The sequence below is a fragment of the Balaenoptera musculus genome, chromosome 1, assembly GCF_009873245.2.
Source record: "Balaenoptera musculus isolate JJ_BM4_2016_0621 chromosome 1, mBalMus1.pri.v3, whole genome shotgun sequence".
Classification (NCBI taxonomy): Eukaryota; Metazoa; Chordata; class Mammalia; order Artiodactyla; family Balaenopteridae; genus Balaenoptera; species Balaenoptera musculus.
The window spans coordinates 143,643,641-143,664,910 of record NC_045785.1 but is presented as its reverse complement, the minus strand read 5'-3'; the positions used below and the strand labels follow the sequence as shown (position 1 = coordinate 143,664,910).

General features: G+C 43.0%; 1 long non-coding RNA gene across 1 annotated transcript; it reads right to left on the bottom strand.

The window, feature by feature from the left end:
- Nucleotides 1–808: 808 nt before the first annotated feature.
- LOC118905919 lies at nucleotides 809–20,840 on the bottom strand. The gene is made up of 6 exons (XR_005022378.1): nucleotides 20,397–20,840; nucleotides 19,665–19,844; nucleotides 17,623–17,724; nucleotides 2,333–2,427; nucleotides 1,695–1,783; nucleotides 809–957 (listed from the first exon to the last, which is right to left on the bottom strand). It is a non-coding gene; the product is annotated as an uncharacterized LOC118905919 (long non-coding RNA).
- Between the last annotated feature and the right edge of the window lie 430 nt (nucleotides 20,841–21,270).

The following is a 21,270-nucleotide window of genomic DNA, read 5'->3' as shown; positions in this document are numbered from 1 at the left end:
GAAGGAAGGAAGGAAGGAAGGAAGGAAGGAAGGGCAAACAGAGGGAGGGAGGCAGGGAGAGAAGAAAATCTCAAGATTGTAGCCCCAGTTTTCTGGCTGGATGGGAAGAAATTGTGGTGGACAATAAACCCAACCTGTCCAGATTAGCTCAGGTCAAATGAACCATTACTGAGCTTCAGGCTTGTATAAGAAATCTATTTATTCCACTGCCAACTCCATAACCAGATATATGAAGATTTTTTTTTTAAGCATCTGAATTCAATTTGGCAGTTTTTAAACTCTGCATGTTCTATGTCTCCAAGCAGTCTATCCCTGATATATATATATATATATATATATATATATATATATATACATTTTTTTTCCCCCTGAAGGTAAAATTTCCAGGACTGACAACGTTGCTGCTAAAACATTTCTTGAGACAGTTCATTTAAGAAGATTGTTTCCCGTGGGACACACCTCTTGGAGTTAGTTGAGTGTGTTAAAGAGATTTATTTCTAGACAAATTGGCTTATAAATATGAACCAGTCTGTGAGAGGGAGTCCATAGGGCAAGTCTTGAGGGAACTATTCTTTCTACTTTAGGGACTGGTTTTATGAAAGACCTAATAGGTAGCTCCTTTTCCTACTACCAGCCTTGTGTATTTTAGCTCACACAGAATATAACCATTCCTCTCAATGTACTTAAGACAGCCGTCCCCAAAGGCCTGTAAACTCATAATTGGACAGTTGAGATTAGGAGGTTAAGAAAACTGACACAGAGAGAAGGCTTATACGTCTGTAAGCAACTTTTTATTGGCTGAGGATTTCTTAAAACACTATTTTAATTGTCTCTTGAGAGAAGCTTCCCTTGTCCCATCATACACCAAGAGAAGACTGACAAGATGGAGGTGGCAAGCCTGTCCCACGTTCAGAAAGCGTCGGCTTCAGCCTTCAACTCTTCATTATAGAAGGACTTCTTGGAAGTGAATGGAGAAGATAAAGTTGTACTCAGGTTAACATTTAAGAAAAAATACAAAAAGCCACTGAAGGACTTTAATTTAGATCCTAATGCAAGCCTCTTGTTTCAAGTGACTCATTTAAAGTGTCCTCGAACATTGCAAGTTTCTCTTTATTTCTGGAAATTTTACTTACTGTTAGCTTCTGACTGCTGTTTATACAAAAAACCCTTAGAAAATCCCCAAAGGCTATGTCCTTCTGGGGGAGGCAGGCAGGGAATTTGTTCTGTGGTGTTAATGGGAGACAGAACCATAGATGGTTCTGGAAGCAGGGAAGCAGGAGGCCAGTGTCTAGGGCTGAGGCTGAGTTGGCTCACGACCAGCAAGTTTGCTTCTAGGAGTCTATAGCGAAGAATGCTCCAGCCCACCACTGTTTCCTACTCTCCCCACCTCGAAGCTTTGGATCTGAAACTCTTTACAGATGGGATGAACCTCAGACTCACCCAGCAGCTGCTGTCAGGGCAAAGGCTGGGGTTAGAGCAACCTGAGATGCCTATTAAGTTGATAGAACCTTCCAAAAGGGTTCAAGGTCTCTAGAGCAGTGATACATTGCTCCTGGATTTTGTACAGAATTTGAACAAGTGGGTGTCATTCTCAAGGGCTGTCAGGAACCCCAGAGGGAAGAGGCACGGCTGTGAGGTCCAGTCCAGGTCCTTCTGCCCAGACATCTTTCCCAGTGTGCCCAGTGGAAGCGCACCCTTTGCTGCTGGAGTCCTTTGCAGCATCTTCCTTTCTGCAACACTCCTGCTTGTCTGATTTGCATTCCAGAGGGCTCTAGAATCCATCCTTGGAGCAAAGACACCATGAGGAATTTGGGGGAGTTCTGGAGGGCCATAGAGAGATGGAGTAGCACACCTGTAGGGGTTGATGGCAGTGAGGCCCAACTTGTGGGGCTACTTCCAACTAGAAGGAAATGCACTGTTGTCCTTCCTCTGTGCTGGCCAGGGACATGGCAAGGGCAGGTGCAGAGAGGAGGATGAGAATCACAGAATCTTAGAAGCAGAAGCAGATATATCTTCTCATCTGTTTGTTGGTAAGGACTTAGAATATTTTCCATTTTGGGTCCCAATACAAGTGCTTTGGAATCCGCCAGGCCTGAGCTGGAATGCCAGATCCTCCACTCACCTCCATGAATCCCCATTTCCTTCTCTTTCCTTATCCCACCTTGCTGACTTAACATTTATGAATAGCTATTCAAGGTCAAGCACTGTTAGAAGCTCTTTACATGCATTAACTCATCTAATCTTTATAGCTACCCTATGATGTAGACTAGAGTCTGTGAGCTCCCATCCAACAGATAAAGACCCTGAGGCACAGAAAGGCTGAGTAACTTACCCTAAGTCACACAGCCAACAGACAATTGAGCAGGGATTTGAATCTAAGTAGTCCAGCTCCAGCGTTCATGCTCTGGACACCACTTTACCTTGCTTCTGCAGGGTTAAATGAGAGAGCAAAGCCATAGATATTCCATGAGTAATAATTATTACCACTCCCAGTCATCAGCAAAGTAAATGAGCCATTACCCCTTGAGCATTGTTTTTTTAAAGCTAGAAATCCAAGTAAGCATGTTAGCATCTAGCCCAGTAGACTTTAAACTTTTTGATCATACACCCCAAGTTGTAAAATATTATTGAACATGGGAGCATGCATCCCGTAAATATACATATACTTATTTGTGTATAAATTAGATAAATGTCATATTATACATATGTCCATTATAAAACACATGGAAATCAGAAATTAAAAAGAAGAATTGATAAAAAATAGAAGTTTGAATAATTATCCATGTTCTTCAGGAGATTATCTTGCTCACTCTACTTTGAAGACCACTGAGAAGCTCACACTTTCCATGTGGCCCAGAAAGACTGAAGAGGGAGCCCAGACCATTAGATTACCCTACCTCACCACACTGGCTCACTCCTGATCCTTTCAGTCCGGATTCTAAACCCAGTCGTCTCCTTGTGGGGCACCAGGGCCAGTCATGGGCAAATCTGTGAGCTCAGCAAAATAGTGTCTTCAGCCTCTCTTGTTTCTGTGTCCTCTTCCCCTCATCAGCACCCTGCTCCTGGGCCCTCTCAGTGCCTGGTGGTGACTCACTCCTCCTACTTGAACAAAAATATCTAGTTTCCATCAACCTACCTGAACTTGTCTCACACAGGGTTATTTGCATTTCAAGCCTTATCTCTGATTAAATTCAAAAGCTCATTTTCCTCAACAGCCAAATGGGGATGTTAATTCCTCATGTATACAGTGCTGTGAAGTTTAAATGAAGAATCACTGATGACCATGCCAGCACAGAACCTAGAGAGAGCTGGGCACTCCATAGGGCCCCATGCATGGCCATGGAGTCTGAATCTAGAAGGGAAGACTCTTTTCTTCCTTACAGGGAAGTAAATGAAAAGAGATATTACCCTAAAATGACACTATATCCTGCTAAACCCTATCCAAGCCAAATGGCACTAGGCTGGCTGCTAACTTCTGGGGCCTTCTACCCACCAAGAGACTCTGGGTGAGTGGTACCAAGATGGGATGCTGCCTTTGGCTTCCTCACTTGGGGATGGGGTCGTGACAGTGACTCCCTGTAGCTTAGTCTCCCCAACCCCACAGCATACGCAGACCTTAGTTCCCCTCCTCCCCAAAGCCCCTTTCTGCTCCTAGACCTTCCTGACCACTCATGAGAGAGGCACTGGGCTGAGGCCAGAGAAGGAAGGGGGTGGTGAAGCTTGCCCCACAGGGCTGAAGGGCAGCTGTTTATATTATAATTAAGGTTTTACAGCATAAGCTGAAATGTAGCTTGACTATTCCAACAAGGCCCTGGAAGTAATTACCACTGCTAGAGGCGTTCTCCACTGCCAATTATTTCCCTCCTTAATTGAATAACTCAGGCCACATTGTAGAGGGACAGGGAAAGGCAGAGGTTGCTTCCAAATATGGCTGTTCCTTCAGAGGTCTCAGAACAGCTCAAAGCTTAACACACCTTTCTCCTAACATCCTTTCCTGGGAGTGTGGTATACAACATGGGTCCTGGAGTTCTACTACTTGTTGGCTTGGACAGATTACTTAAACTCCCTAAGTCTGTTCCCTCATCCATAAAATGGGTCTAATTGAAGTGGAAACTTCATAGCACTCTTGTGAGGATTAAATAAGTGATAATTATCCTGGTACACAGAGAACATTGAATAATTCTGGCTACTGGAAATGGTGCCAACAGAGGGTGTGGCCATGGAGGGGGAGGTATTTTGTCTTCTCTAACCAGAAGGGGGAAATTGAGGCAGAAAGCATACCTCAGTCCCATGTGAAAGAGCTTGGTAAGTGAGGCCCAGCACCAACAGAAAGTGTGCCTCCTTGACTTACAGGGAGTAAATTCCTGTGAGTTGTAGAGGAAATAGCCTCTCCTAAGGAGGTTAGATAGATCCCAAGATATCCAGTCCTTGGGAGGGTCCACCGGTTCCTCTGTCTTCTCCATAGCCAAACAAAGTGCCCAGCACTATGCATAGTACCCTGGTCACCTCCCCAGACTCTGGGCAAATCTGTGATTAATATCACATACATTTGTAGAACACTTTCTTCTATTTAAATGTTATTCTACTTTCACATACGTTATCTCCTTCGATCCTCACGACCACCTTGAAAAGAAAAGTATCATTCTCGGATTACAACTGAGGAATTGGAGGCCAAGAGAGATTAAATAAATAGCATAAGCTCAAGCAAGGACTAAAACACAGGTCTTCTGCCTCCAACTTCTCCACTGCTCCATGGGGTGGGGAGGACCAATTCTGCTCCTAGGGTTAACCACTCCCTTCCCAATGTGCAGCTCCTTGGCCATTGAGATCATAGAGTGTGTTTCAAATATCTCAAAAGTCAGAGATGATAGTGAGTCTCAAAGTTCAGTGCGTGTAGGAGTCTCTTGGGGAATGCGTTTACAAATACATTGTCCAAGGCCACCCTCCAAGGGATTCTAATAACCTGGGTCTAAGAGGGGCCCAGGAATCTGAAGTTTAACTAAGTCCCCGAATCTTTCTGATTTCAGTGGTTTAAGAGCCACGCTCTGAGAAACACTGGACTGAGGGAAATTAGTGGGGGCCTAAGAGGGGGCCTCTGATGTACCACCTATTTGACCTCAGTTAGCTGACTTAAACTTTCTGAACGTTAGTTTCCTTAAATGCAAATGAAGATAATAATATTTACCTTTGGGGATTTTGTGAGAATTAAATGAGGTAACACATCTAAGGTGCTGAGCACGATGCCCAGCACATATAAAGTACTCAGCTATGTTAGTAATTATTAATATTACTGCTGCTGTTGTCATTAACACTGAAATATAGCCAAGTCTGGTGTTACTCAAGGGATAAGTTACTATAGCTTAAAACCTTATCATTTGGAGTCACTAATTCTATAGCCAATTGGGATATAGAAGGGACATAAATAGGATTTGACAAACTTAAATCATTTTAAAATGAGTGACTCATTTATACTCATTTAGCTGCTTTGGGGTGGGGGGCAGGTAGATTAGCAACTATTTGGACAAACAAGAGTTTGTTCCCTAATTGGCAGATGCTGATGAACAGTAGGAATGGGAGGCAATTTGTGGATAAGCCAAGAAGGGCTTCTTGAGAACTGGATTTAAATCGATGTGCTTGGCGCATTCAGTCAACAGCAGAGAGCACTGATGTAGGCAAGAACGTTGGGACCCATCCCTAGTCATGCCAGATTCCTCCTAATTATCCCCAATTCTCCTGGCACCTTAGCAAGTGCATCTGGGGACCTCAGGTGTCTTCAAACGGGTCTGATGTTGGAGCAGAGGAGGACTCTGCCTTCCTCCTGGAAAAAGCTTATTCTGAGGCTGCCCTAGGACTGTTCTCCCCTGGAGGAAAGAAGAAGAAATAGCAGAAGAAAGTAAAATAAATGGAGCTAAGAGATGGCCTACAGACAGTGTGCAGTGCGAACTCTGTCTGTCTCTTCCAATGTGTCTTGCTCCCCTTAGGCGTGAAGTGGCTTTGTCAGCAAGGACTACAAGACTCCCTCACCAGGGGCTGGGCGCCTGAACTTCGTCAGAGAGCCTCCTGGAAATCTATCATTTTATCTGGGCCCCCTCCCTCCCATACTTTATTGTGGCCAACACATGAGACCAAATTTCTGATCAGAGAAGGCCCAGAGACTTACTCCAGTGGATTTTGGCATCTTGGGGAATGTGTCCCAAGAGAGGAACCTTAGCATTTGCACGACCCAGTAGGATGGGGGCAGGTGTCCATCACAGGTGAGTGAGAGGCATCAGCCTCAGCTCTCCCTTTGGGAACCTGAATCCCCCAAGACATTTTTGGGTGAGAGCAAATTACTCTAGAGAGTTGCCTTATATTTAGGCTATGCAGGCAGCTAACTGCATAGTGGGAATTGAGAGCCCCTGGAAATCCTGCCCCTAAGAAACACTTCCCGCAAGGGCAAGTATTTCTGTCTCCTAATCGTCTTCTTCTGGCCAAACATAGTCAGTCCCTAACCTTCCTCTCAGATCCAAGCCCCTGAGATGACCCAGGAGCAGAAGGGGTCCTGTAGAGAGTAAACCCTACAGAAATAGGAGACTCAAGTCAGTCTCACTCTAAGTTTTTCTCTAGATTACACCCCCTTTTTATCTTCCCTTCTTAGTCTGCTATCCTTTAAGACCTTCACTTGTCTCTACCACCTGATCCTTGTGGCTTTTTCATCTCTGAATCCTGTGTGATGCCAGCTCAGTGCTGGGCACACAGTGGGCTCACGGATGAATGAACAACGCAAAGGAGCTCGGGGGAACCATTCAGGGGGAGGGGAGCAGCACACCTATTCCTGGCCTCCTTTTCCCCCCTGCAAGCCCAGAAGGAAACAGACCCTGCAAAGAAAAGTCTGTTAATGTTTTACCGAAAGTCCAGCTCCACAGTAACGTTCTTTGCTTGTGCTAACTGGTGGCAGTAAATGTGGTAAAAGCACATATTTGCCTGGAAATCTGTTGCCTTTTATATGAAAAGGGTCAAGACTGCCTCTATATTTCAGTCCTTATTTTCTCTCCCTCTTCTGGTATCCATTTCTATAATCCACTTCTCTCACAGGTCCAAACAACTTAACCAACCACTGTCACCTTGATACCCTGCAGTACACCTTGTCCCTTGCCTGTTTCCTTCCCCATCACTCCTGCCCAAGCTAGCCCCTCCAGGGCAGCAGGTTAGTGAGGCCACGGTGCCTGAGCCACTCAGATATCTTTTTTTTTTTTTTTTTATGATTCATGCCCTAGGAGGTGAAATTATCAAGAACAGGAAATGCACATGTAATACTGCTGGGGAAATATGGCTTCAGACATGACAGGGGTGGGCAGGGATGGAGGTTACCTGCTTCATGCAAAGCAAGGAGCTGGGGAGAGGCTGCGCTCAGTGGGGAATTTTATTTGCTTTAATATTATCATTCCAGGAATATAAGATAATACTTCTCTTAATTGCCCTCAAGAAGGAACCTCTTCATGATAGGTTTGTCCTGCTCTTGACGAGTTGCCATCCTCCAAAATGAAAATATCAAGGTTACATTCAGGCACTAAAAAACTGCTGGGTGTAGCAGGAAGTGCCCCTGTTGGTCTGAGAGTTCCTCATGGTCAGGAACTTTCACTGGGTGACCCTGGGGTCAATGTCTCACAATCCCCTGTGTGCCTTCCTCTGACTACTCAGCAACATTTTACACTCTACATTCCATCTTTCCCTCTCAAAGTGCTTTCTTTATTTGGTTCCCAGAGACTCCTGGTTTTCTCCCTACATCCCAGGACACTCCTTTGCTGGGTCTTTCTCCTCTTCCTAACTCCTAGTATTTGGAGTAACTCGGGCTCAGTCCTTGGACTTTTTCTCTTTTATTCTACTTTCTCTTGTCATCTCTCTCACTCATGGAGTTAAATACCAGGTTGAATCATAAGAAACATCTGATATTCAATCTTCTTCACCTACAAAAATGGAAGTGTCACTGGTCCCACCTAATGCTAAGTCTATGATAGCTGCCAAGTCCACATCTGTATCTCCAACCCCTGACCTCCCCTTGAGCTCCAGACTCACTTATCCAACTGCTTACTTGACGCCTCTTCTTAAATGTCTAATAGGCATCTCCACACTAACCAAAGCAGTTCAGAGCAGGAATCTAGGCTTCCCTGCCATATTTGGTCCTCTCCCAGTTTTCCCCATCTCAGCTAAGGACAAGTCACTCTTCCAATTGCTCAGATCAAAAACCTAACAGACATCCTCGTTTCCTCTCTTTCTCTCACATGCTCCAGAATTAAATTCTACTAGCTCTAACCTCACTTCTCACATCTCCACTCCTATCATCCTGGAGTTGTTGCCTGGATTTGTGTAACAGCATCCTAACTGGTTTCTGCTTTGACTCTTGGACCCCCTATAATCTATTCTGTGCTCGGCAGTCATCACCATGATCTTCCCAAAGCATAAGTCATATCATGCAATTCTCCCCACCTTCCCCACCCCAAATCCTCCAATATCTTCCCATCACACTCAGAACAAAATCTAAACTCCTTACCCTGTCTATTTTCCATCCTCTGCCTGTCTCTCTAACCTCCATCTCCTTTGCCTTCTTCACTCAGCTGTCAATCAAGGCCTTTGTACCTCCTATTCTGTCTGCCTCTAACACCCTCACTCCACTCATTCAAACCTCTATTCAGATATCACTTCCTCTGGAAAGGCTTTCCCAGGTCATCCCATCCTCAGGTAATACTTATCCCTTGACGCTGCTTTATGTCATATATTTACCACCATAATTACGTGTTTATGTGTCTATCTCCCAACTAGAATCTGTATTCTCTGAAGGCAAGGATTTTTGTTGGCTTGGTCAGTGCACTATCCTAGTTTCTGGCATATAGTAGACACTCAGGTATTTGTTAAATGGATGAATGAATTGGTGAATGAACGTGTAAGGCTCCCAGCTCTCTAGCTTATGAGAGCTCAAGATATGTTTGATAACTGGCAACCTGGGCCAACAGTTGAATAATGATGTGGGATTAACCAAAACACAAAGACTTGGCTCTTCCTGCAGGGACTGTGACATCTTTGGTGCTGGCCATCACAACCATACACAAGTCACAACCACGTCACACATCGTACCATACACAACATCACAACCAACCACACCCACACACAAATCACGCACCAATAATGATAAAAACAATCAGACTTTTATCAAGATCTTATATGTCCCAAGCACTATTTTAAACTGTTTACATACCTTATCTCGTTTAGATGACTTAACAGCCCTATAAATCAAGTACAAATCTGATCCCCAATTCAGATGAACAAACCGAGGTAAAAAAGAGATTAAGTAACTTTTCAAAGTTCACACAGCCAGTAAGAGAAAAGGCCAAATGTCTCTGAGATTTTTAGTTCTGGAAAAGGTCTCTTATGAGTACTACCCACAGAAAATCTCACTCTCTCCCCTCACACCTGTCTAGATGTAGTTCAGATTATTCAAAGCTCCAAAGAATCCCATAAAGCCAAGGGCAACAAACCGTAAGAACAACCAGTGAGAAAGACTCTAGATCCTGTGCTTCCTGAGGGTATGTGATTCCACCAAAAATGTAAGCGAGTCAGTAACACGATGAGAATCCGTTCCCTCAGGTTCCTGTGAGGGCACCCTGCATCCCTCTCTGCTGACCCTCGTCCCCAGCCCAGTTGAAGGACATGTGTTTACCTCACACCCTCAAGCGAACAACCAGAATCCATGTAGCAATTAATTCACCCCCAGCCTCATGCGTCAGCTCAGCTCCATCTGGTAAACTGGAGTCCTGAGGCCTCAGGTTCTCAACCCCCTCACCTGACAGGTAGCACCTAAAGAAGAAGGCCTTCAGAAAACATCACAGCGTCTGCACTGCCAAGAAATGGGGCACCCCCAGGCCTGTGTGCTGACGCTCACCTCCTGCCTTCCTGCCAGTGGTACGGATGGGCTGCTTGGAGACCCGCTGCTTCTCTCTGAGGAACGACTGACACGAGGCAGCAGGCCCCTGTCTGCTCCCCTGCAGGGCCAGACCAGACGAAAACGATAGGGACGAGGGAGGGCTGTCTCTCCAAGTAAGAGAGCAAGTGAAGAGATAAATGGAACTGATTTCAAAAGGAGTTGTAGGGCATCTGGGGAAGCAAGACTCCTGGGTTACAGTTAAACCTCTGAAGCATCAGTAATAAGTTTCACGTCCATGTCACCCTTCTCTTGGACTCACCAAAGGCTCTCAGGGGGGACCCTGGGGTCTCCTTCTCACAGCTAGATTGGACTCACCTTTCACAGCACTAGAAACAAAGACTGCCAGTATCAATATTATGAGCCAAAGCTAATGGACTGGATGTGGACACAGAAAGATTTGAAGGCAGACTCGCAGTGCAGGTCTCCCAGAGAACGTGTGGATAAATAGAAGACATGAGAGAGAGAAAACATTAGCTTAAGAAATCGCAAGCCTCTGCCCCACTGAGCTCCCCAGGCTGGATGGAAGCTGAGCCAGGGCTGAGATGCTCTTGTCTCTGCCTTGTGAGGTAGTCATTACCAGCCGCAGCCTATTTTCACTGGATTGTCCAGGTTGGAGTAAGTTGTCTGTACCCCAGACTCTGCCCCATCACTCTGTCCAATGACCCAGGACATTGGTGAACCCCTTGCTAAGCACCAAGGGACTGTGTACCTTTCAGAAATCTCCTCAACTGCAAAATGAGGCACGGAGAAAATGATTTCTGAGATCCGATGCAGCGCCAATATTCTGGAATTTAATGAGCCTATAGTGGAATATTATCAGGAAAAATCCTTTGCTCTTCATGGAATGGTTACCAGCAATCTCAACAAAAATAAGCAGTAGTGTCCCCTACATAACGTGGCTCTTACATTTTAATCAAAGCTCATGAACTGAAAAACTCATCATGTGTGATGAGGGGAAGGGGTTGATTGTATGGTAACTTCATTGTTATCCAGGTATGTTCACCATCTCTCATGAGGTGTGTGATCACCTGATTGGTCATATTTAAAATTACTTATTGACCAATAACTAATGCCCAGGACTATGATGGGCTCTTTGGGGAAGGCAGAAAACTAATAATAATATAAAAATAATATATAATAATATATTATGTCTCCATCTTTAGGAGAAAGAAAATTAAAAGTCTATTTTTAAGAACTAGAAATTAATACAAATTAATTAAACAAGAAATTGAGAATCACACTGTAATTTTTAAACCTTAAGATCTGACTACTGTTCAGTTTAAAGTTGACCAGCTATAGAAGTCCAGCTAATGCTAAAGCTCTGAAGCACAAATAAAAATTACATCCATAAAGACAAGGAATCACTGGTTCCATGTAAATGTGCATAAAATATTTACCTTAGCCCAGTTATTAAATTCTCTTTAGGCAAAATCTGACCTTTCTTTTTTTTATTTTTATTTCTTTAATTTTTATTTTATATTGGAGTATAGTTGATTTACAATGTTGTAGTAGTTTCAGGTGTATAGCAAAGTGATTCAGTTATATGTATACATATATCTATTCTTTTTCGGATTCTTTTCCCATTTAGGTTATAACAGAATATTGAGCAGAGTTCCCTGTGCTATACAGTAGGTCTTTGTTGATTATCTATTTTACACGTAGTAGTGTATATGTGTTAATCCCAAGCTCCTAATTTATCCCTCCTCCAGAAAACCTTTCCCCTTTGGTAACCATAAGTTTGTTTTCTAAGTCTGTGAGTCTGTTTCTGTTTTGTAAATAAGTTCATTTGTGTCATTTTTTTTTTAAGATTCCACATATAAGTGATATCATATGATATTTGTCTTTCTCTGTCTGACTCACTTCACTCAGTATGATAATCTCTAGGAAAATCTAACCTTTCTTGATAAGGTAATGCTAAGGTTGGTCATTTTAGTATCAACACATAGACTTTATTTTTATTTACTTATTTTTTTGTGTGAGTATATTTTTATTTCTTTTGGGAAGAATTTGGGGGGATGAAAATAACATATTGTTATTTTTATTTGTTTCTCAGACTGTGAGGTTAAATAACTTTTCATATGTTTCTTGGTCATTTATATGTGACTCTGAGGTTGTCACCTTTCCAGGACTTGCGGTGACTGAGGGCCTTTTGCATGTGTGTCACTGGATGTATGTGGGCAAAGCAGTGTAAGTGTCAGGGCAGGGGGCTGGGGACCACTTTTCTTGGACCCTCACATGCTGTTAAAAGCCTACAACTGAAGCCTGCTGAAGCTAGACAACTAAGGCTCTGGGTAAAAGTGATTCAGACCAAGAAAGGCCACCAGGCTCTGATTACGGAAGAGAGTCTTATGCTGAAAGGATGGGGTCTCTGGGCAGAACAGGGCTTTCCCGTAACAACCTTGACCTCCAACTGTGGCCTCGTGCCAGGGAAGAACCTCCCTGCTGGGGACTCCATCTTTTCTATGAGGTTATAAGTCCGTCACAACGAGTGTGAAATGAAGATCACTATTCCTAGAGGGAAGAACTAAATAGCCTGGCCTTCCGCCTTCTAGAACTGTGATTCTCCAACTTCAGCTATGATAAGAATCACCTGAGCAGCTTTTTTTTTTTTTTTTTAAATGGAGTTTCCCATGGTCTATCCCTTTGGGGTTCTGGGTACATGGGTCTGGGGTAGAGCCCAGGAATCTGACGTTTTAACAAGCCCTTCAAGAATTCTGATGTAGGTGGTTCATTCTTTGGGAAACATCATCTACAAAATGGTGGGAATGTTCCCAGAGAAGGGTTAGCGATCACTCCCAACCATGCTTCCTTCACCTTAAGAGCAGAGTGAGCGGTGGTGCCACTCCTAGGAGAGTTTAAGCAAGTCAGATAACACACCGAAAGGAGGAGGAAATGCTGTCCCGAGACTCGCAAGTGGATGGTAAATTCCAAGGCCCTTTTTTTTTTTTTTTTGTCTTTTTTACTTTGGCTAATAATATTAACCAATATTTTTCTTTTTCCTGGAGAATGTCATGCCCCACAGCATGACTTGCCATCCACAAAATGATGAGGCTTTCTCAGGTAAACTTTTCTCATGTAAATGGCTTTCAGGACCCATCTTTCTCCCTCTACCTGCTGGTTCCTCTAAATACCATTTAGCTTCTAAGGCTCTAATTTCGAGGAAATTCCTTTTTCTCAGAATGAATGAGAGTCATCAAATGCTGTTGCTGAAACAGAACTTTGGGAGAAGTCCGTCCAGCACTATCACTCTATAGGCAGCGAAATGATGCCCAAGGAGGCCAGTTGGCTGACTAGTGACACAGACTGAGGCCACTCTTACAGGCATGGGTGTGGCCACGTGAGCAGACCGCACAGACGCACAGTTCACAGAGCCCCCAGGAGGTCCCTTCTCCCTGCGGTGCCACATCACACAAGTAAGCTGACCCTGCAAGCATGTCTAGACTCTCTTCACTGGATTTCCCATTAAAGAGATGCTGAAACAATTTTTTTTTTAAATCTCCAGAAATAAATGGATATATCATATAGCAAAAATACAGCAAAGAGGCTGGAAAAATCCACTGTGCACATGTTTTAAAAAGTTATAAATAAACAGGAGAGTCAGAAACCAGATTAAACTTCCAAGTTGAAAACGGGAAGTGGAAGATGAAAGACCAGACCTACTCCTGACTCGTGCTCTGGCTCAATGGTAGAATCCTCTCCTGGCTACACAGCCCAGTAGACTTTGATAGAATTGTCAACTTTCAGGACTCGAAAAGATTGCAGAGGTCAGAGATTGTCTAGCCCAACTTCTCACTTTGGGGATGAGGAAACTGAGGCTAAGAGAAATAAGGATGCTTGCCCAAGGTCACACAGCTCAGGTGTGTTAATCAACCAGGGCTATTCTTCCAGCCAGTGAAGGAACCACAATGGATGGGTTATTTGGTCTCAGGCAAAGAAAACTTATTACCTAATAGTTTGATGTCTTTTCTGTATGGTATAAAAATCTTAAATGGACCACCTAGTAGGGAAATGTAATCACAGTTTTTAATTAACATAAAGCCTCTGCAACATTTTTTTTTGTTATATTACTTCTATACAGTGCAAATCAATTAGGCGAAATGGGCTAGTGGATGCAGAGAGTGGCGGTCAGTCCCTGGACGGATAATTGCTCTGTGGCTGAGATTAACACCTTCTCATGCTATTAGGACCGCTGATGAATCTTGTAGTCCTGATGAAGCCTACAATTTAGGGACTATCCATTCCAGCTGTCTCCATTTCTGCAGCCTCCTACATGCAAACAATTGTGAGCTAAGTGCTGCATTTAATTAAAGGCCCTTCCCATGTCATGGGTATAGTCACAGGAAAGACAAGAGACCTCATTTATTTAAAACACACACACACACACACACACACATCTTACTGGTGATTAGTTAGCTTTAAAACAATCAGGATTAAAGTAGTCAGAGAGACCACCAAAGAAGGATAAGATATTGATGACTTTTGAATTGGAAATTGCAATGTGCACATCATCTCTCCTTCTAGGAGTTAGTATCGAGTCACAGATGAGAAATACGACCCTGGGTTTCTTCTCACTTTAAAGGGTCATTTCATCAAAGATTGGCTTTCTCTGCCTCTTCCCAAAAGTCTGACCAAGCCTCTCACCCGAATTGTTTTTAACTACTAGATTCTGATGTTAGAGGCCTGAATCTGGTGATCGATGGGACAGGTTGAGTAAAGCATGGCCATAGGCATTCAGGTTGCTTATAATATCAAAAAGAGAAATTCATCTACAATGTAGCTTTGCTTCCAGTTTAACAAAGGGAAGCTTTTCCTGGGACAATTCTTACTGGAATAGGAGACAACCAAAAAAAAAAAAAAAAAAAAAATCAAACAGGCAACAAATAATTTTACCATTACCAGGTAATATGTGTTAATTGCTTAGTTTATATACTCAGAGTGACATACCATTAGAGACTGTGTATGCATTGTAACCAGAGCATTAATAAATTTAAAATGTGCCTGTTAGGATGACAGCTCTGGAGGTGCAAAGGAATAACAGTTATCACTTGGCAGAAGCTGCTCTCACCCCATCTGCTGAGACTTTGCATACATTTTCAGCTTCCTGAGCAATGATTAGGCCTGTCAGAACCTCTTTAACCTTCTAACTGCTGGTCCCCACTGGCCGTAATTAGAGACTAATGAATTCGGAAGATGCAGGCCGTGAGGAAAACTGCCTTGACAGTTTGTGTACAAATTAAGCCCCAATTACTTCATGCATCTTTTGCATCGCTGATACAAGTCTCTGTTATTATTTTTGAATATGGTCATTTTAGCAGAAACGAAGAACTTGGCTAATGTATTTTGTCATTTTTATGGCTCGTCATAAAGAAAAAACATACTGGGCGGGTCATGAATATGTGAAATAAACTACAGCGGATTATAAAAAGAAATTAATTTTCCTCTTGGGAATACCCTGCCACCTTTTCATCCCCCCTGGTGGATATGCTTATTAATATGGTTATTGTTATTCAGATAATATCTGCCATCGAAGGAGGTTGACTAACTAGCAGGTTGTCTGGTTTAGGTTTAGACCCTAAGTAAGGAGCATTTGGAAGTGAGATGTCCCTCATCTTTCCTCCTGGCTATAAAGATCGCTTGGAGCACACTGGCAGGAAACTCTTTGTTGTCTGCCTTTACCTGCCCCTCCACTATCTGTGGCCATGGAAAAAGTTTGTAACTCCAAAAGTTATGACTTTAAACCAGTACGAAGTTTCAATGTCACATTCCCTTAAAAACTCTTAAAATGATATTTAATCTTGTCTCAGCCCCCACTGGTCAACCCAACCAGATAGTCAATCTCAATCATTTGGGGGACCCTTTCCCCTACTCTATGAGGTCACACAAGAATCCTGGCTTATATGTTTCTAGAATGGCAGAGGAGTAGGTGGGCATTTCTGCATGATGGTCATCACCTTTATGGCCCTTCCTTTAGCTAGAAGAGACTGCTGCTGAGATCTGGTCCTGCCATCTGTCTGTGGTCCCTGCTGCTCTGGGCAGCTTGGAGACCCCTATGCCAGAGGTCCCTCCCCACTGAGAACCAGTGTCCTGCAACCATCCTCCACTGAAGTTCCTGCATGCTGAGGGACACCTGTCTCTGTTCCCTGTTCCTGTCCTGCATCAGCCTCAGAGAATGTTTAAACTCTCCGTTCTGTCTGGCCACCTTTACCTCACCAGCTCAAAGCACTTCCCTCCATTCCCTCCCGTGGTAGGTAGAATAAGGCTGCCCCACGCCCAAGTCTACCTCCTAATCCCTAGAACCTGAGAATATATAATCTACCTTACATGGTAAAAGGGAATTTGCAGATGTGATAAGTTAAGGATCTTGAAATGAGGAGATTAGCTGGGTGGGCCCAATTTAATCACAAGAGTCCTTATAAGAGGGAGGCAGGAGGATTAGAATCAGGGGGAGGAGATGTGAAGACGGAAGCAAGGGGTTGGAGTGATGCAAGGAGGGGGCCGCAAGCTAAGGAATGCAGGAGGCCTCTAGAGGCTAGAAAAGGCCAGGCAACTAACCCTCCCTTAAGTCTCCAGAAGGAACCAGCCCTGCTAACACTTTGATTGTAGATTTTGGACCTCCAAAACGGTAAGAGAATAAATGTGTGTTGTTTTAAGCCGCTAAATTTGTGCTAATTTGTTACAGCAGCAATAGGAAACAAATACACCTTCTTCTATGGAAACATAAAGATTTGGGTTTGAGTTCCAACAATTATTATTCCAATAAAAATAATTATCCCAATAATTTACCTTGTCTTATATTCTCTGTCTTCTCTAAGATTGAAATCAAACTATCCTCATGAAGTTGTTATGAGAATTAAAGGAATTAAAGAAACTAATTTTATATGTGGAACATGGTAGGTAACTCAATAAAAAGTTGACCAAGTGCATCTCAATACTGAGTCTTTGTGTGAATATGAACCAAGGATGTCAGCCCCTTCCTGGTTTCCTCACAACTGGATCTATTGATGGTTTCCACATGCAGGTTCCAGCCTATTTGTTTCTGAAAGGCTGGGAACAATAGTCTCTTGTCCAGTAGACTTGTACCTGACCTACTCTCTCAGGATCTGGGTCCTGTGACCCAGACCCATCTATTTGGTCTCAGGTCTCCCCTCCAGGTCTCTTTATCAGCCAAAAATTATCTGGGCCCTGAATCTGCTGAGGAAGATTCCGATGCTTGAGTAGCTCTGAAGTTCTAGCTGAACGTCCCTACTGTGTTGGCTTCATCTTAGAATGGGTATCTGCCTAAGTAATTCAACCTTAAGAGGAAGAAGCCTTAATTCTGTTTGCTTGCTGTGCTGAGGACTCCTGTTCTAGGACCAGAAGCCAAACCCTCAACCCAGCTAAGGCATAAGACCCCACCTTATTCTTATCCATCTCTTTTCCGGACTTATATCCTTCCCCTCTACCTCCAGATTTAACCATATACATCAGCCACCCTTGGAAAGATTCCTGGGTGAAAACAAAAAGCCAGCTCTATTCATAGCATTTGACCCACATCTGAATGCCTTGCTATTATACTCCAAGCAACTGATCAGCTATCTTGGGGCCAACATTTTTCAGAATTAGGACTGAGGTTCTCTTACCCCATCAATGTTCCTGGACCACTGAATTATCCTCTCCATACCTACCTGGATAGTGGATTTCCCTCAGATCAGCAAGTTCTCATTCTGGATATTGCTCTCCTCATGTTCTATGTTGCCATCAGCATATTGTAATGGTGGCTTTGAGTTCTAATTATTAAAGAGAAAGGCTAAATAAAAACCTGGGCCATGGCCTTAACACTGACTCAGAAATTCACTTCACTAGAGAGATTTATTAAAAAGCAATACTTAGGGCAAGCATAATATTAATTTCTTTAACGCTATTCTATTTTATAATGGAAATGTGGCATGAATTGCCACGGCATATCGTCTCCTGACTCAAAGGGATTCATGCTTGGTGGGATGCTTTCCATTATTCTCAGGGTGTGCAACAACAGATTAGGTTAACCATATGAAATTGCTGATATTCAACTGTTTTTGACTTACAGAAACAGCAGTTTCATATGGTTCAACTTAATATAATGTTGTTCACTGAAGAGTGGAACAGGACACTATTAGTTGAATATGTTGAAAATTTGCCAGTGAAACTAACCCTGTGGACACTCCTCTTTTCCTGAAACATGGTAGCAGATCAGATTCAAAATTCCTATTGAGAATGTAAAAACTGAAATTGACAAAAGTTACAAAATTAGTGTAATACTTTCAGACTTAGAGATCCTCTGTTTCTGGCTTTGCTGCCCATTAATACAAAACTTCTATTGCAGAATTGACTGCTGCTAGCTGTTGAAAGCCAATAAGAATCATAATCCTTCTCTACTTGGGTGCCATGCAACAGTGGCCCAGGTGTGTGTGGTGATAAATACACAGCTTCCACAGAGGATGTCTCATTCGCAAATTTCCCTTTAAGTCTATCTTCACTGATTTTGCACAAAAACTTCTCTAATCACCATTCAGAAGCTTTGCAAAAGTCAGTCCATGAACACCTTATACAGTTCAATTTTAAACTCTTTTTAGTGGTTTGGATAGTTTACAGATAAAAATGATAAGATCTGTATACACAAGTGCAGCTAAGCAATGTCCAAAACAGCGTGATCTTGGAAACACTTATAGTACCCTCTCTTAGCAGCTGGAATTCCCATCATTTAGTATTCTCCTTAATTAAGGGTTGGATGGCTTAATAAAATTTCAGGTATGCCATATAGAAGAGGTACCACACAAATTCTTAACCAGATATGTATTTGTACCTTAGTGTGAGTTGTTTAGTATATCAGCTATTTTGATAAATCTGGTATGAGAGTACACAACACAATTAGGGTTAAGTAGACAGTGAGTGGAATGATCTCTATCACAAGATAAGTTTAACTGACATGTCACCACGGAGGGCCTATGGTCATTGGGGTTAAGGGCAGCGGGTCAAAGAAGAATGGAGATTCCAGAAGAGTAGATATTCGATCAAGTTTTCCTGCATCACAGTTTTCATAAAGTTCTACTCTTTCTTATGGGGTGGGTTGCCTGCCCTATAAGAGCAGTATATTTCAGAGGAATGGATCTTCTGAGCCATCTTGACACAGTTGGCTGGTATAAAGTCAAGGATCTATGATAAATACCTATTAAGAATTTATGGGGGACACTGGCACCACCACACAAAGGAAACACTTGAAAACCCCCAGCCTAGATAAGGATCAAGGGTCCCATGTTATTCTAATTTGCATTCGAGTCATTTTTCTAACGATACTTTTGGAGTTAGGTTTACAGAAGAATAGACTCAGACTAGTGGAAGAGTATGCCCAGAGACATGGCCTGCAGTGACAAGATACAGATGGCCACCAACTCAAGGCTTCTCATAGACCTTGCCTTCCTGTGAACTCTGAACTTGGCCACTGCTTGATAGAATGGTAATGGAAGTGTTAGAATTGGTGGAGGGGTGGGGAATAGCTCCCCAGCCTTCTCCAGACAAGCTCTAGGGAGGACTGAGAAGAAGAGGGAAGACTAAATGACACAGTCCACAGCTGTGTGTTAGATTCACAGAACGCAGAATGGAAAACTGTGGCCCAGAAAAGCCGGGTCATGACCACCTTTTTCCCCTCTGTGATGGAGACACGGCAGGTTACCACTGCCCCACTACATACTTGGTACTTAACTGGCAACTTGAGACACTCATTATGTAATCACATCTTCATTGTGATGGTCTTGAACTTCAAGAAGTGATATTGTGAGCTGGGGTCAGAAGACTGCACCCCATTGATGCCCAGAGCACCAGGTTCTTATACAGTCTCCAGGAAGCCAGGTGTTATACCTTCATTCTCCCTCTAGGAAAAAGAAAATCATTTCAGAAGATTTCTACTCAAATCTGGGATCATTAATTCATATGTTAGACTGACATTTAAGACTTCTGATAGACCTCAACCGCTGATGAGGTCCTGCGGTAATGGCTCCGCCATGCTGTCTGGAATCTGAAAGGGCTTCTCTTTGTGTCTATTTTATTGCCCATCCTCCAGCTCTTGGCTCTGAGATTTCCACACTCATCCAACATAGGATCTCTCTCTTTCAGAGGAGATTCTGTGGCCAGTAGAAATGTAAAAATTCACATGGAAGCTTGGTAAACAACCTAAGATCCAAGGAGAGATGCGCCTGGCCCCTCCACACCCTGGCACTACTCTACACAGAAGCATCATCCATTTCCAAGCTAACAAGACTCCTCAAGCACTGGAGTCAAGTGGGAGGAGGCAACACGCGTGCAGGTGCTGAGCCACAGATTCCAATTCTATCCCAGCCACGGGAGGGACGAGCCAGGCGGCCTGCTCCTGACTGGGTTGGAAGCTTTTAATCTCATTCATGCAATATTCATTTTTAGAACATACCACAGGATTTTCTTCAGAAAGGCTCATTCATTCTCTGGGTCTGCTTCTGAACTGTAGATCAAATTACCATGACTTCTTTTAGGGGGAGAATGTAAAGTTCACCCAGATGGGTTTAAATTCAAGTGTGATTGGTCGGTAATGGTTTACTATGAAAAAGCAAAGAATGTTCATCACAATACTGGACCAACCTGAGCCCCAGTGTCCCATAACTGCCCTCACAAGGGCATCCTTTCCACCGCTGTTCAAGTCCATTGCCTTACCGTGTTGTTACAAGTTCCTTTATCTCACTGAAAGCATCCTCCTTCAAGGATGGAGACTGTTTATTCATCTGAGTATCTCTCCAGAGGTTCTGTGTTTACCTATAGCAAAGTCTTCAACACACATTGTAAAATCAAATTAATATATATTCTGAACAATGAATATATTCTTAGTAGTTAAAATGTATCTTTAACATTTAAAATATATTCTCGGTAGTTAATTTCTAAGGGGCTCCCTTTCACATAGCCCTGCTTGTACACACACAAACACTAAAATGATTTCCTAAAACAGAGCAGGTAATTTTCACAGCATCACTGCCCTCAGAGTATAGAGTGTCTGAAGATAAGGACTGAGTGTTTTCTGTGCTCTGTATTCAGTATAGTTCCTAGTTTATGAGACTATCCATTAATTCAACAAACATTTATCTAGTGCCTTTGTAGGGCTGGGGAGTTATCAGTCACTAACAAAGTCTCTATTCTCATGAGGTTTGCATTTTAGTGTGTGGTGGGGAGGTGGGGGAGTGGGAAATAGATAATAAAAAAGCAAATAAGAAAATAGCAGATATTATAAAGTCTTAAAAAAAGATAATGGATACTGACTAGATGTATAGAGAGTA